This window comes from Clupea harengus, chromosome 19, assembly GCF_900700415.2.
Source record: "Clupea harengus chromosome 19, Ch_v2.0.2, whole genome shotgun sequence".
NCBI classification, from domain to species: Eukaryota; Metazoa; Chordata; class Actinopteri; order Clupeiformes; family Clupeidae; genus Clupea; species Clupea harengus.
Genome location: NC_045170.1, coordinates 3,878,812 through 3,895,772, shown reverse-complemented (window position 1 = coordinate 3,895,772; position 16,961 = coordinate 3,878,812).

The following is a 16,961-nucleotide window of genomic DNA, read 5'->3' as shown; positions in this document are numbered from 1 at the left end:
GATGAGAGAGAAAGAGATGAGAGAGAAAGAGTAAGTGATAACAAGAGAGAGGGTGAAAGAGAGAAGTGTAGTCAGAGAGAGAGAGAGAGAGAGAGAGAGAGCTCATCGTCTGAGATAATAAGTGCTTCTGCCATTCAAGATAGCGTCTTTCATTTTTTTTTAAGATATTGACACTTCCATTGAGGGAGTGTGTTTATGGATGATGCTGGCTGAAAGGACAAGTAATGTTCACTGATATTTCCAGCAGCTCTCTCCATCTCTCCCTCTCTTTCCCTCTCTGCCTCTCTCTCTCTCTCTCTCTCGCTCCCCCTCCCTCTCTTTCTCTCTGTTTTGCAAACTCTGAACCCGCTGTTGTGGTAAATATTCTGAAAGCCCAGTCAAACACACCGCAGTGAGCAGAGGCTCCATCTTTATTCACGGCAGAGGGTGGCATTCTGTGTGTGTGTGTGTGTGTGTGTGTGTGTGCGTGTGTGTGTGTGTGTGTGTGTGCGTGTGTGTGTGTGTGTGTGTGTGTGTAGCCGAGGGTGGCAGTCTGTGTGTGTGTGTGTGTGTGTGTGTGTGTGTGTGTGTGTGTGTGTGTAGCCGAGGGTGGCATTCTCGACCGGGGATTCGTCCTCAGAGCAATCCCAAGTATAGTTGGCCCAAACTCATCCTTTCTACACACTCATCTGCATTCTGTTAGCTACACAGAACCCATGTGAGTCTCACACAACACAGCCTGGCATACCTTTTCTAAGCAGAAACCATCTATTCTATGGAAAGTTTTGACTTTGCACTCCACAAAACAATGAACCACATGGATCCCTCAGTCCTCTGATGCTGTCCTTCTCAGTATCCTGTGGTGTCAATTATTTGTGTCAGCAACCATTTCTGCAGATGTGTAGCTAAGGTATGTCACACGGTGCCTCAGGGAAATGCCGATAGTCCTGATCGTATCCTCCTTGTCATACTTATTAGAGAGAGGAATTGTACACCAATATGTAGGTTGCATTTACAAGAGCTCAGGGACGAAAAGGAGTAGAGTATATCTTTCCAAACCTACACACAGTAAAAAGAAGTATCTCAACTAAGCACAGTAGTTTGTAAACCACAAAAATGATCCCAGACTGTTCTCTTTGGCCATAGCCATCAAAACGAGAGGAGGGGTAATTCACTGCCTGTCTTTTTGGTGCTGCACTGCGAATAGCCGTACCTCGGTTGATTTTCCTGTTTTCACTTAGTCTTGGAGCTCATTGTGAATCTCCCGCTGTGCTCGACAACACACCTCACTCATTCACACCTCGGTCTGCTGAGTGGAGTAATCACTAATGAAAAAAAAAATTGGAAAAAAGATTGGAAACTTTTCTTGCAAACCTGCTTCTCTACTCCACCGTGTTATCTTTGGAAATCCCCGTCGCCGAGAGAAATTGTTACCTCACTAAATCGTTGCCAAGCAACTCATATGCTATTCTCCGATCGCAGGATAGCTTGCTATTTTTTATAAGCTGACATATAACCAATCAAAACAGTCCACAGCGGTGCGCAGCCTCTCTGAAGTCCACGAGAACGTTGCCCCTTCTGAAGAAAGTTTGAAGGGTTTCGCTAATTTTATACTATTAGCAAAGTGACCGGAGGTCTAACCGACCATACAGAAAAAGTAACCTCAACATGCGCAACACGCCAAGCCACAAAGTTCTAAATCGAATTTCTCATTTTGTATGTTTATTTGTAAAGCACTTTGAATTACCACGGTCTATGAATTGTGCTAGATAAATGACTTGCCTTGACTTGCCTTGCCTTGCCCAACAGCATGTAGCTGGACATGTTGCATCCAGTGGAGTATAAGTGTGTTTAGCCATTAGAGCCTGACCTGTGACCTGCGACCTGCGACCTGTGACCTTTGTGTTCTCGTTCTCTCTGGCTAACAGATGGTGAACGTGCCAACCCCTGCCCAGCTTGCTGCCCTCATGATGCCCTACGGCATACTGCCCCCGGGGTGCCAGGGGGTGCCACTCGCGCCCCTCTCAGTTCCTCAAAGGCCCAGCGAACACCTCAGCATGTCAGGAGACGGACCTCCGTTGCCCTACCTACCCCTACACAGGCATGACTCACACACACACTCACACTAATATATAGACACACACACACAGATACACTCAAATACACACATACACACTCACACTCTACTCTCTCTGTCCCTTGCACACACACACATTCACACCATTTACAAATGACACAAACTATAGATGTTAAGAGTTTCTATGTAGGGGGGGAAGTATGCTATGGAACAACTCTGAGGCTCATCCTGTTTCTGTGCAGTAATATTGTACTATGTGCTCAGATGAAGCAAGTTAACTTTCTACCCTCTGTGCTACTATCTCTCTCTCTCTCTCTCTCTCTCTCGTTCTCTCTCTCTCTCTCTCTCTCTCTCTCTCTCTCTCTCTCACTCTCTCTCTTTCTCTCCCTATCCTCCTCTCTCTCGTTCTTTCTGTTTCTCTCTCTGTCTTTTGCTTTCCTCAGCCTCTCTAGACTTCACAGTTGACACCAGCGGAGGCTTTCTGAGTTCCTGTTAAGCCGACCATCACCCCAGACAATTGTCTTTCCGCGTCGGAGAGGCATCCTCGCCCCTGTAGCTGAAGTGCCACTGTGTGTGTGTGTGTGTGTGTGTGTGTGTGTGTGTGTGTGTGTGTGTGTGTGTATATACTCTCCCAACTAAAGCAAATCCTGTTAACACTTCCCATGGCCAGGCTGCACTTTTCTTATGAGCTACTGTTTGTCAGACAATGGGGGCTCGAATGTGAATGGTCCTGTTGTTCAAAGGACTGTGGGGAAACTGGATCCATGTACAATGAAGCAGTTGGGGAGACATTGCTAGAAATTCTCTGGCAGTTCTCTGGAAATCAGACACTAGTCATTTTAGAAAAGAAAGAAAGAAGGAAGGAACGAAAGAAAGAAGGACTATAAAGGGGAAAACATAACAGTGCCATATATTATGCATCCAAATCGTTGCATTTCCTTCAGTGTAGAGTACAATACATATTTTATCAAGCTGGTAAAATATTTAACAGGGTTGTGATTTGATATTCTCTTCCAAGGGGATCCTCTCTCTCTCTCTCTCTCTCTCTCTCTCTCTCCCCTCTCTCTCTCTCTCTCTCTCTCTCTCTCTCTTTGTCAAATTCAAATTCAAATTCAAAAGAAGCTTTATTGGCATAACCATAACGTTCTACAGTATTGCCAAAGCATTTGGGTTGGGTGTATCCACTGTATACACAATATCCACAATATACCATATCATCTCTTAATTTCAGTTTAAGTTGAATGTGCTTCACTGTGCAGTCTACAAAAAGATACATTTGTATCAAAAGTCAATGATACTCATGATAAAAGGATGAAAAAATAATGAAATAAACGGATAAAAAGCTAAAACAAAACAAAAACAAAACATGGGTTAATATCTCTCTCTCCTTCTCTCTCTATCTTTCTCTTTCTCTCTCTCTCCTTTTCTCTCTCTCTCTCTATCAGTTTGATCTCATTTCATCAGCCACTAGTTTATATTTTGGTCTTGATCAATAAGCAGGGGAGGCTGATAATCAGCGACTCGAGGGATCAATGGTGCGCTGTGAGAGTCTCCCACGCCACTGATCAAATCACTGGGTCATCACTTCAGAGATGGAGAGCTGATCTTTAGTCAGGGATCCCCCCCTCCCTCTCCATCTCTCTCGCTCTCTCTCTTCCTCTCTCTCCCTTCCCCTCTCTCTCCCTCTCTCTCTCCCTCCCTCTCTCTCTCTCCCTCTCTCTCCCTTCCCCTCTCCCTCTCTCTCTCCCTCTCCCTTTCCCTTTCTCCCTCCCTCCCTCCCTCCCTCTCTCTTTCTCTCTCTCTCTCTCTCCCTCTCTCTCCCTTCCCCTCTCCCTCTCTCTCTCTCTCTCTCTCTCCCTCTCCCTTTCCCTTTCTCCCTCCCTCCCTCTCTCCCGCTCTCTCTCCCTCTCCCTCTCTCCCTCTCTCCCTTTCTCCACTCCAGGGTAACCCATCTCTAAACGTCTCTGGGGATGTCATTTACATTACTACCAGTCAATTATTCCCATCCATCTCTTTAAGGGGGTGGGACAGCAGCTTTGTCCCTCATCAGTGATGGAGTCGTAGAGACACCAGAGACGGCAGAGACGCGTCTGCCCCACGACACCAGATGTCCCTTAGTCAGTATGTCACTCGTTCTGTCTCGCTATCGCACTCGCTATCTCTTTCCTTCTCTTCATCACAATCGCTTTCTTTCTCTCTCTCTCTCTCTCTCTCTCTCTCCATCCCCCCACTCTCGATCTCTTTCTTTTCCCCATCTTTATCCCAATCGCTTCCTTCCTTTCTCTCTCTCTCTCTCTCTACCGATTCTCCATCCTGCTCTCCCTTTATCTTTTTCTCTCTGGATCTCTCTCTCTCTCTCTTTCTCTCTTTCTCTCTCTCTCTCTCTCTCTCTCTCAACCTCTTCTCCATACTCCTCTCCCTCTATCTTTTTCTCTCTCAGACTCTCTGGATCTCCATCTCTCTCCTTCTCTCTCAATGTATTTATCTCTCTCTCTCTCTCTCTTTCTCTCTCAATGTATTTATCTCTCTCTCTCTCTCTCTCTCTCTCTCTCTCTCTCTTTCTTCCTCTTCTCACACTGAGTGAGTTGTGTGACTTCAGGCTCAATGACTTATAATTACATTCCGGTGGCCATGGGCAGAGTAGAAGCATAAATATGTGAAACATGAAAGAGAGACTGCCGTGCAACACTGAGTCCTGTGAAGTGTGTGTGTGTGTGTGTGTGTGTGTGCGTGCGTGTGTGTGTGTGTGTGGTTGTGTGTGTTTCTCATGTCTCGTGTTTGTGTGTTTATACTGCCCTATAGGATTTGTGTGTTTTAGTGCCCTATGGGATTCGCGTGTGTGTTGGTGTGTGTCTGTATGTATGTGGGTGTGTTTTTGTGTGTGTGTGTGTGTGTCGTATGACGATCGCAATTAATTTGTTTCTAATGACGATGGCAATGACTATATAAGTTGTAAGCCTCTGTCGTCAGCTCTGGCTCTGTGTGTGTGTGTGTGTGTGTGTGTGTGTGTGTGTGTGTGTGTGTGTGTGTGTGTGTGTGTGTGTGTGTGTGTGTGTGTGTGTGTGTGTGTGTGTGTGTGTGTGTGTGTGTGTGTGTCTGGGCTCTCTGTACTTCCATGAGCGAATGGGCCAGGGTGAGCGGAAATAGGACACTGAGAATGAGGAATGGAGAGCACCAATCAGAGAGAACCCAAGAGAACAATCGTAAGCATCACTCTCCAGTCTGGAGTGGGTTTTTACCCACAATGCAGCTGACCCTGGACCAGTACTGACCCCCGTCTGACCCCGGGGACAAATACACACAAAACCTTCTTAGAAATATATATATATTTTATTGCCTTTTATTTCTTATCTTTGAACTCATTTGCGCTCCAGTGGTGAAATAATGGTTAATGATGTTCAATCTCTATTAATGGGGGTTCATATTTTCGAAAGACTAAGGCTCAAAAGTCATTGACGATTTTCTTCACCTAATATATGGGAATTATATATTTTATATATTTTTAAATATGTATATTTACAAGAATTGCTTTCAGAAGCATTGGTAGTAGTAGTCCTTTATTTCAGTCCTTATTTACAGTTTTCCAAAAATCAGTGCACATAGTAAATAAATAAATAACAATAAGGTATTGAATTTACAGGAAAGAACAACAAAAAATGAAAAGGTGTAGGCTGAAGCTATAGCTTATTATGCACTTTTTACACAACACTTTTTACATACTACATTATTAGGCAACCTTTTCATTAATAGGTTTCATTAATAGGCAATATACAGACAAGACTAAACAAAACGGAAGCAAAACCAGAGCTCCATACGTTTCACGCTCAATGACAACCTCACACTCACTCAATCATACATTTGCAATGTAACCAGCATGAACTTCTTGCAATATTACTGAGAAAAAAAAGAAAAAATAAGCCCTTAGGTACATTCTTTTTCTTTTTTTTTTCTCATTAATATTGTCTAGTGTGAGTTCCCTGCTCTGCCTGTGTTGTGTAATATTTAATGCAGATCTAAAGTGAATATAATTCATGTGCGCATTATATGCACCATGCATCCTCATGCAGACATAATCCCACATAGTTACCTAACATGCACACACCAGGAGCAGGCAGCATACAAACTGGAAATGCATGTCATGACGGAGTGGCTGATCCCACAGTCAAGTGGTGTTGCCATCTGTAGGGGAGCGTTTTCCATTGTCTCCTAATGGTTCTCATCATTCAGAAACCATGGTTTTCAGAACTGGTGACATCCTAAGAGTTCCGTGGAAAGAGACTATAGTTCCACAGTGCTTTGTTGCATCGTGTCACTGCGCTGTCGTCTGCGACATGCCAGTCATTGTGGACAATCAAATGGGGTTCGCTTCTAACAAAGAGGGAATTCTGGGAACTGCAGTTGATACAGAAGGCTGTTGCTGTAGCCTTGAGCATTGTTACATTTGACAATTTATTTTGTGTCTTTATAGCGCATACAATGGGCCTACATACAATACTTCATTCATTCATTCATTCATTCATTCATTCATTCAGACAAACAGGATCTGCTAAGTTTTATTCACACATACTTACTCAGATACAGAGAAAGAGAGTGTTTGGGTGTCCCCTGTACACACACCCTTACACACACACACACACACACACACACACACACATACACACACATACACACATACACACACATATACCGCTCCTCACATGAAGTACGCATGCATTCACACATCAGTGTTAAATATGAATGGGCCAGCTGCTGGGGAGGTGTGAGGTATGACAGGAGAGATTCACCATCACCGCCCGTCTGTCATTAGTAATTACACAACCACACGTCCACAAACCACAGCACACACGAGCACACATCTCTCTCTCTCTCTCTCTCATTCTCTCATTCTCTCCCTCCCTCTTTTGTGCCTCTCTGCATCTCTGTTTTTTTCTTTCTCTCATTCTGTCACTATCTCTGTCTCTCTCCCTCTCTTTCTCCTCATCTTTCCCTTTTTTGTTTTTCAGTCTTTCTCCCTCTCTCTCTCTCCCTCCCTCTCTCTCTCTCTCTCCCTCTCTCTCCCTCTCTCTCTCTCTCTCCCTCTCTCTCCCTCTCTCTCTCCCTCTCTCTCCCTCCCTCTCCCTCTCTCTCTCTCTCCCCCTCTCTCTCTCTCTCTCTCTCTCTCTCTCCCTCCCTCCCTCTCCCTCTCCCTCTCTCTCCCTCCCTCTCCCTCTCTCTCTCTCCCTATCTCTCCCTCTCTCTCCCTCTCTCTCGCACTCCAGTTGAGGCTGTGGTGCCAGTTTAGGGTGGTGAGTCAGTCGTGGCGTTAGGGGGTAGAAAGAGAGAAAGTGAAAGGGAGAAGAGGTGTGAGAACGCCAGCCACTGCTGAAGGTGTGGAGGAGGCGGAGTGGAGTGTGTGTGTGTGTGTGTGTGTGTGTGTGTGTGTGTTTCTGTGTGTGTGTGTGTGTGTGTGTGTGTGTGTGTGGGTCCACAGGGGATTCACACACAGTATGCTGGTTCTTCTGTCACAAAACGTTTGCAATGAGTGGTCCCTTAGGGGACGTGGGTATTTATGTGTGTGTGTGTGTGTGCTTGTTTTTTTCTTTGTGTGTGTGCGTGTAGGCAGATTGGTGTGTCTTTGTGTGTCTCTCTCTGTGTGTGTGTGTGTGTGTGTGCATGTGTGAGTGTGTATGTGTGTATATTCTGTTTTTGTTTAGTCAGAGTCACTCTAATTCGCCCTTACTCATCCCGAGTTAAGTGTTAGTATTCATTAACACCGTCCTCTGCGCGCTCTAAAATAATGAGGCCCCACTCCTTGGCATGTTTTGCATTCATTCCCGTGTCTGTGGAGTTTACCCCTCTAATTGACAGCGCAGTGCGCTCTCAGCCTGCGCACGAAAAAACTGCCAGTCTGGTCACAAAATGGGCGAAAACCCACGAGTGGTAATGCTTAATGAGAACAATAAACTCACTCTCCAGCTTTCACTCTTAACTCGTCAGAAAAGTGCTAATGCCTAACGAGAACAGTAACCCCGAACGCGTCAGAGGAGTGTGCGGAGCGTGTTAGGACAGTAATGATGGAGTGGAGATTTAGTTGGCCGTGTTTTTTAGTGCGTTTGTTAAAGTTACGCAAACGGACCCGCTCCGTGTGCCGTTCGGAGACCACCGTCTCGAGACCTCCGGCCTCAACGGGTTCACGTTAACGACGCTTTGGGCCCCCTCTCGTTGAGGAAAGTAAAAAAGTGCTTCTTCCCAGATCGGAGGACGTCCAGAGCAGGTTTTGCGCACGGTTTAGAAATCTTAATGAGATGAACCCTTCCATGGAGTTGATGGAGGTCTCTTCAGTGAACAGCCACTTCACAACAGGCCTTCAGAAAATGGCTCCACTGTGAAAAGGTTCACTATAAGGGTTAGGGCACAAAACGTAATTACATTTTGAAAAAGGCATAATTCAGATTTACACTTTATATGCATATCCATTTACTTACTCACTCAGTTCAGTGCTGCTTAGTGATATGTGATAAGCTGCTGAACACTGTACATCATCTCAAATAAGCCAACCAAAACATTCTAGGCGTGGATCACACTGACCCGCAGTGGTACTGGCAGAAGACTTTCTGTTGTTTGCAATGGTTTGGCAGCGAAACAGTTCACACTGCTAGCATTATGCTAGTGACACAGGCGCAGAGCACTGATGAACACGATGTTAATCAATGTCAATGTTAATGTATCCTAGGAACACTTCAGGCACTCTGACCAATCAAGGCAGTAAGATTCTTTATAGGGGCGGAATGTTTCTTTCTGTTGTACTTCACGTCTCTTAGCAACAAGATAGAACTGTTTAAACTGAGAGACTTATTATGGTCTGAGTGTTGCATTATGCTTCGTCACAGCCACTTCATTATTGCCAGTGTGATCTCCATCTTGCTTTCTGTTCTGTGGAAGTCAAAGCAGGCATTATTTTAAAATCTGATTTCTATGCACCTTTATATGTAAGAATGTGTCCACTTCACTAAATGGTAATAGTGTTGTTTGGAGTCTGTGTAGTAAGCTGACATTTTCGAGAGAAAGTTTACAATCCTTCATGGGTAAGAGATAAATAGTAAGATGCCTTGTATTAGTGGTTAGCATGCAGCTCTCTCACAGCACCTTCACTACACTGTATGTCAGAGAGAGAGAGAGAGAGAGAGAAAGAAGAAAAGAGGAGAGAGAAAGACAGGGATATAATTAGAAGGGGGAACTAAAATGGACAGAGTACAGAGAAAACCAGAGAAAGAGAGGGAGGAGAAAAAGAGAGATGGAGCGAGACGTGTGCATGCAGGGAGAGAGATGAAACTTGTTGACAGTAGTGTGTGTGTGTGCATCCATCTTTCACAGAGTCTTGACGTGTGGCACCTCTCGGAGACACACACACACACACACTCACACTCATCACTCACACACTCCACCAATTGCTCCTGCACAGCCCCTTCGTATGTTCACCCAACACCAACAACCACATCGAGATTTTTTTCTCCTTTCTTTCTTTCACTCACTCACTCACTCACTCCCTCTTTCATGAAGACATCACTTGAGGTGTGTTCTCTTCAGACAGCCCATAAAAGCTGCGCTGGCTAATTAGCAGTCATGGTGCCGATTGATAGCGGAGCTCCGAGACTAATTGAACCGAACAGATGTCAAAACAAAACCGGAGGCCTTCAGGAAAGAATGACCCCCCCCCCCCCCTTCCTCTACGGAGTGCGCCATGTGTGGCCTTCAGGCGCTAATTGCTTTCAATAAAGAAAAGGTAATTAGAAAAAAACATCCATAGCGGCAATGGATGGATATTTGAATGTAACGAGAGGCACATGAAAAGGTCAGGCATGGCAGGTCTCAGCCCTGGATGGGGGTGTGTGTGTGTGTGTGTGGGGTTGGTGGAGGTCAAGCAGTGAGTCATGTGAGGGTGTCACTGACAGCTAGGGGGGGGGGTGCGTCTCAGGGGACCAATCAGCAACCACGAAGGTCTGCATCATCGGTCTCCAGTGCTACAGGTGGGGTCAGAAGGATCATATATGTAGACTAATACAGAGGGATCTCAAAGCATTATGGAACTACAAGTCCCATAGATCTACAGTAGGCACAGAGGAGTCAGAAGCACTACACACCAAAGCAGTAGAAGAGGTCAGAGGTTCAAAATCTATAGCACTAGAAGAGGTCAAAAGCACTACAGATCTCTCTGTGTTGTGTTTTCTGTCTCCTTGTCTCCTGCTGGGTTCAGGAGACAGAGCAATATTTCTTTAACCAAAGGATAGTGGGTCTGTGTGTGTGTGTGCGCCCGCATGTTCCTGTGTGTGTGTGAGCGCATGTGTCTGTGTGTGTGTGCGTGTGTGTGTGCGTGCATGTGTGCGTGTGTGTTTGAATGGGTGTGTTTGAATGGGGTGAACATGAGTCATTCTGTGTAAAGTGCTTTGAGAGCTCAGTGGAATAGAAAAGCACTATATAAATCCAGCCTGTTTACCCGGTGATGCTCTCTTCACCACGGGGCATCTTTAGGCAGACTAATCAATACGTGAGCTAACCATACGCCAGTAATCTATCCAGTGGGCTCGTAATGATCACGCCTATTGACCAAATACGTCTTCATGAGCCCCCTGTGGTTTGGTTTACCTACTCTTTCATGCTCAAGGTTTAATGTCAACTTGGCAGTATTTTACCTTGCATATCCTCAGCTTAACCCATACCTCATTGCACCTGCACAACCAGGAGAAAGAGAATATATGGAACGACTTTCGGTATTTAGAATACTGAATATGAGTGTACTGTATTCAGAGTCAAATTCGCATGTAATGTAATGTAAACCAGCATAAAACAGCATTTCCCATAAGCCATCGTTTCTCAAACCAACGCTGGTCCACGACGCGCAAACTGCTGGTGTGTGTGTGTGTGTTAGGGGTGAAGGGGGGGGGGGGGGGGGGGGGGGGGGGGGGGGGGGGGGGGGGTCTTGGTGGGCTGGGCTGGTCCTTGTTGCCTTGCCAGGATGTGGCGCCGGTCCACAACACTGAAACTGCCGGTCCTCAGATCCCAGTCACTGCTATGTGCCCCAGTTCTGCCCCAGTCACTGCTATGTGCCCCAGTTCTGCCCCAGTCACTGCTCTCCGCTCCAGTCACTGCTCTCTGCCCCAGTCACTGCTCTCTGCTCCAGTCACTGCTCTCTGCCCCAGTCACTGCTCTCTGCTCCAGTCACTGCTCTGTGCCTCTGACACTGCTCTGTGCCCCAGTCACTGCTCTCTGCTCCAGTCACTGCTCTCTGCCCCAGTCACTGCTCTCTGCCCCAGTCACTGCTCTCTGCCCCAGTCACTGCTCTCTGCCCCAGTCACTGCTCTCTGCTCCAGTCACTGCTCCTTGCTCTCTGCTCCAGTCACTGCTCTCTGCTCCAGTCACTGCTCTCTGCTCCAGTCACTGCTCTCTGCCCCAGTCACTGCTCTCTGCCCCAGTCACTGCTCTCTGCTCCAGTCACTGCTCTCTGCTCCAGTCACTGCTCTCTGCTCCAGTCACTGCTCTCTGCTCCAGTCACTGCTCTCTGCTCCCAGTCACTGCTCTCTGCTCCAGTCACTGCTCTCTGCCCCAGTCACTGCTCTCTGCCCCAGTCACTGCTCTCTGCCCCAGTCACTGCTCTCCGCTCCAGTCACTACTCTGTGCCTCTGACACTGCTCTGTGCCCCTGTCACTCACCAGGTCCCCCCCACCCTTGACTGAACTTCCTGCCTGGTAACATTGCAGTCCTGCTAGCTGAGTTATTGTTCAGTCATGGCGTGTTGACAGCAAGCAAGTCTGGAGGCCTTTTTCAGGGGAACAGCCAGCAGCTGAGACACGACGGAAAGAACATTGCCCATTTACTCGTAATTACGACCCATCTTATATTAAGTTCAGTTTTATTCCCAGTGACAGCTTCCTTCCAAAGCCAGTGTGTGTCATTTGCCAAACCATGCTGAGCAGTGAAGCAATGAAACCACTGTAATGACGCTGACGGTAAGAATCAAAACATGCTCTTCCTCAGAGACAATTTGGAGGACTTCTGGAAGTGCAGAATTTTTTTTTGTACCAAAAATTAGAAACTTGCTAAAAGCATACAGGACTGGACTTGTGTTCATGTCATCATGTTTTCATCAAAAACATACAGGACTAGACTTGTGAGAGTCCATGTCATCATGTTTTCATCAAAAGCATACAGGACTAGGCTTGTGAGAGTCCATGTCATCATGTTTTCCTGGTTTATCAACTGGGAGAAAGCAGGTGCACCTGTCACATGACAATGACGTCATTAACCTTTTTATTCACTGCGTTCTTAAATAAAGCCTGATGTGTTAGGTTAGAGGTCAGAGGTCAGACTACATTGTACAGAAACTTTTCAGGTTCAGGTGTGTGTGTGTGTGTGTGTGTTTATGTGTGTGTGTGTGTGTGTGTGTGTTTATGTGTGTGTGTGTGGTGTGTGTGTGTGTGTTCAGGTGCCTCTCTCTGGTGTATCCTTTCTCTTTCTCTCTCTGGTGCACCCTTTCTCTTTCTCTCTCTGGTGCACCCTTTCTCTTTCTTTCAATGTAACCATGTACTCTGCAGTAATCTAGATCTACATACAGCACAGCTGCCATGGCTCTCCTGTGATCTTTGACCTTTGGGCTGCCCTCAAGCTGATGGGTCCCCCCTCTGACCTGGATTCTGCTCAAGGTTTCTTCTTGTCGAAAACATTTTTTTTCCTGTTTTCCCCCCTTGCCACCTTCACCCTGTACTAGCTCACTAGGGGGTTCTGATCTTGGCCTCTGTAAAGCGCTTTGAGACCATGCCCACTATATGAATTAAATTAATACAATTGAATTGAATTGAATTTAGACGCAGGTTTGCAGACCAGACACAGACCAGCAGTAATTAAACACAGGGGTCAAGACAGTGGCTCTGACCTCTGGACACACACTCAGGCAGGGTGAAGTGGTCAACACCCCACACATCATCCCCTCTGGGTCACCAGAAGTGGACGACAGCGGACAAGAGAGACGGATACAATTCAGTGTTAAGTGTTTTTTCTCAGTGGTCTCACAGGATTGGTGTGACATTAATGTCAGTCAAGTCAGTTACGATGCAGAGTGGTACACAGCTGCCCATCAGCACTGGTTAATGACTCTACACGGTTAATAATAATAATAATATCAAGTAGAGATTTATATTAAATTAAATTAAAAGTATTTATATATATATATATATAGTGCGAAGTGGTTAATTACTCTACACGGTTAAAAGCCAAACACAAACATTTCCAAAAGCCAAAATGTAATAACTGATTTTGTTTGTTATTTCAATTTTTTTTGTAAATAATAAAATAAAAAAATCATGTAGCTCACAACGAAAAAATTACTGTCAAGCCTCTATAATTACTGAGCATGTGTCAAAAGCCTGGATACTACCCTTTGAGAAGCCACAACTGGAATAACAGAGTTTGTATTTTTTGAACCATTTGACTTACCACATATCACTCCCCCCAACTCTGCTGTGTAAAATGCTGGCATGAGACACGAGAGCCACTCTACTGGAGGAGTGAGAATGACAAGAGGATTTGTAAAGGCGTGGTGTTTCGCAGGTGTATCCACTGTACTCCTCAAGTGAAGCTTGCTCTCTGGACGCCTCCATTCACTCAGGAGTACATTTGAAATGTATTGAGAGGTGTGCGTCAGATGAATGTTGAAAAGCTAACTGACTCATATCTCTCTCTCACTCTCTCTCTCTCTCTCTCTCCCACTCTGTCTCTCTCTCTCTCTCTCCCTTCCTCTCTCTCTCTCTCCCACTCTCTCTCCCTCTCTTTCTCCCTCTCTTTCTTTTCCCTCTCTCTATCTCTATCTCTTTCTCTCTTTCTATCTCTCTCTCTTTCTCTTTCTCACTTTTGCCTTTTGAATTTGTATAAGACAGACACCGCAATCATCCGCCTTGGCCCAAAGCCTGTCGGGGAGAAAGAGACGAGCTGTCAGGCCTGTCTTGATAGCCTGGGTAGTGGTTGCAGCTGCTGACATAGACATAGACCCTGGGTAGTGGCTGTGCTGACATAGACCCTGGGTAGTGGCTGTGCTGACATAGACCCTGGGTAGTGGCTGTGTTGACATAGACCCTGGGTAGTGGCTGCTGCTGACATAGACCCTGGGAAGTGGCTGTTGCTGACATAGACCCTGGGAAGTGGCTGCTGCTGTTGACATAGACCCTGGGTAGTGGCTGTGTTGACATAGACCCTGGGTAGTGGCTGCTGCTGCTGCTGACATAGACCCTGGGTAGTGGCTGTGCTGACATAGACCCTGGGTAGTGGCTGTGCTGACATAGACCCTGGGTAGTGGTGCTGCTGACATAGACCCTGGGAAGTGGCTGTTGCTGACATAGACCCTGGGTAGTGGCTGCTGCTGCTGTTGACATAGACCCTGGGTAGTGGCTGTGTTGACATAGACCCTGGGTAGTGGCTGTGCTGACATAGACCCTGGGAAGTGGCTGCTGCTGACATAGGCCCTGGGTAGTGGCTGTGCTGACATAGACCCTGGGTAGTGGCTGCTGCTGCTGCTGACATAGACCCTGGGTAGTGGCTGTGCTGACATAGACCCTGGGTAGTGGCTGTGCTGACATAGACCCTGGGTAGTGGCTGCTAGTGACATAGACCCTGGGTAGTGGCTGTGCTGACATAGACCCTGGGTAGTGGCTGCTGCTGCTGCTGACATAGACCCTGGGTAGTGGCTGCTGCTGCTGCTGACATAGACCCTGGGAAGTGGCTGCTGCTGACATAGACCCTGGGAAGTGGCTGTGCTGACATAGACCCTGGGTAGTGGCTGCTGCTGCTGACATAGACCCTGGGTAGTGGCTGTGCTGACATAGACCCTGGGAAGTGGCTGCTGCTGCTGACATAGACCCTGGGAAGTGGCTGTGCTGACATAGACCCTGGGTAGTGGCTGTGCTGACATAGACCCTGGGTAGTGGCTGTGCTGACATAGACCATGGGTAGTGGCTGTGCTGACATAGACCCTGGGTAGTGGCTGCTGCTGCTGCTGACATAGATCCTGGGAAGTGGCTGTGCTGACATAGACCCTGGGTAGTGGCTGTGCTGACATAGACCCTGGGTAGTGGCTGTGCTGACATAGACCCTGGGTAGTGGCTGCTGCTGCTGTTGACATAGACCCTGGGTAGTGGCTGTGCTGACATAGACCCTGGGTAGTGGCTGCTGCTGCTGTTGACATAGACCCTGGGTAGTGGCTGTGCTGACATAGACCCTGGGTAGTGGCTGTTGCTGACATAGACCCTGGGTAGTGGCTGTGCTGACATAGACCCTGGGTAGTGGCTGTGCTGACATAGACCCTGGGTAGTGGCTGCTGCTGCTGCTGACATAGACCCTGGGAAGTGGCTGCTGCTGACATAGACCCTGGGAAGTGGCTGTGCTGACATAGACCCTGGGTAGTGGCTGTGCTGACATAGACCCTGGGAAGTGGCTGCTGCTGCTGACATAGACCCTGGGAAGTGGCTGTGCTGACATAGACCCTGGGTAGTGGCTGTGCTGACATAGACCCTGGGTAGTGGCTGTGCTGACATAGACCATGGGTAGTGGCTGTGCTGACATAGACCCTGGGTAGTGGCTGCTGCTGCTGCTGACATAGATCCTGGGAAGTGGCTGTGCTGACATAGACCCTGGGTAGTGGCTGTGCTGACATAGACCCTGGGTAGTGGCTGCTGCTGCTGTTGACATAGACCCTGGGTAGTGGCTGTGCTGACATAGACCCTGGGTAGTGGCTGCTGCTGCTGTTGACATAGACCCTGGGTAGTGGCTGTGCTGACATAGACCCTGGGTAGTGGCTGTTGCTGACATAGACCCTGGGTAGTGGCTGTGCTGACATAGACCCTGGGTAGTGGCTGTGCTGACATAGACCCTGGGTAGTAGTGGTGCTGCTGACATAGACCCTGGGTAGTGGCTGTGCTGACATAGACCCTGGGTAGTGGCTGTGCTGACATAGACCCTGGGTAGTGGCTGCTAGTGACATAGACCCTGGGTAGTGGCTGTGCTGACATAGACCCTGGGTAGTGGCTGCAGCTGCTGACATAGACCCTGGGTAGTGGCTGTGCTGACATAGACCCTGGGTAGTGGCTGTGCTGACATAGACCCTGGCCAGCTCTCTTGCTAAGCCGACTGCTCTCTGGGTGCTGCTGTGTGCTGCTAGCCTGGTTGAACCGGAGCCAAACTCACTTTGGGAATAGATAGGGTCTGGACCAGCTCCATTGGGGATCGGTTCCAGTCGTTGCAATCCTAATGGGCGTAGACTTGGGGTTAATTTTGTAAACCATTGGACCAGCCTTTAACCAATCAGCAATGACCACTATGAGATTGCTATACTTCCTATTTCACCACTACCAGTGCAAGATGATGTAGTAGGCTTTTCCCTGTTGGCAGTAAGGCAACGACACCTTTGCCCTTGATCAATAAATCTACACATTGTTCTTCCTCCAGCTTCAATTCTAACGTTGCTACAACTGTTCGTATCGCTTCGTCTACCTCTAGCACTGCAGCAATCGTTGTAACTGCATTTCAAACCAACATCATCGCACTAAGCCAACCCTCACTGGTCACTGATTAGACCAACCAGAATGGCAGCATCATTTCAGCCTGGCGAGTATCAGGTCCAGACTATAAATCACAGCAAAAACTGAGCTGGCATCAGAAGATGGGCAGAGCCAGGCTAACAGTGATGCTGGTTGAGGTTAGCATTGTTTGCTAGCTTCTACAAGACTGAACCACCATAGGAGGCCAGAAATCTACTTCCCAGTTTTTGGTCATGTCTAATTTTGCTCTGACACACTGCAGACTGGTTAAGGGGTACAATTCTGTGAAATGTATCACATTTAAACCCCTTCATCACGATTTGTGTGAATGATTCCACCCAGTTCTC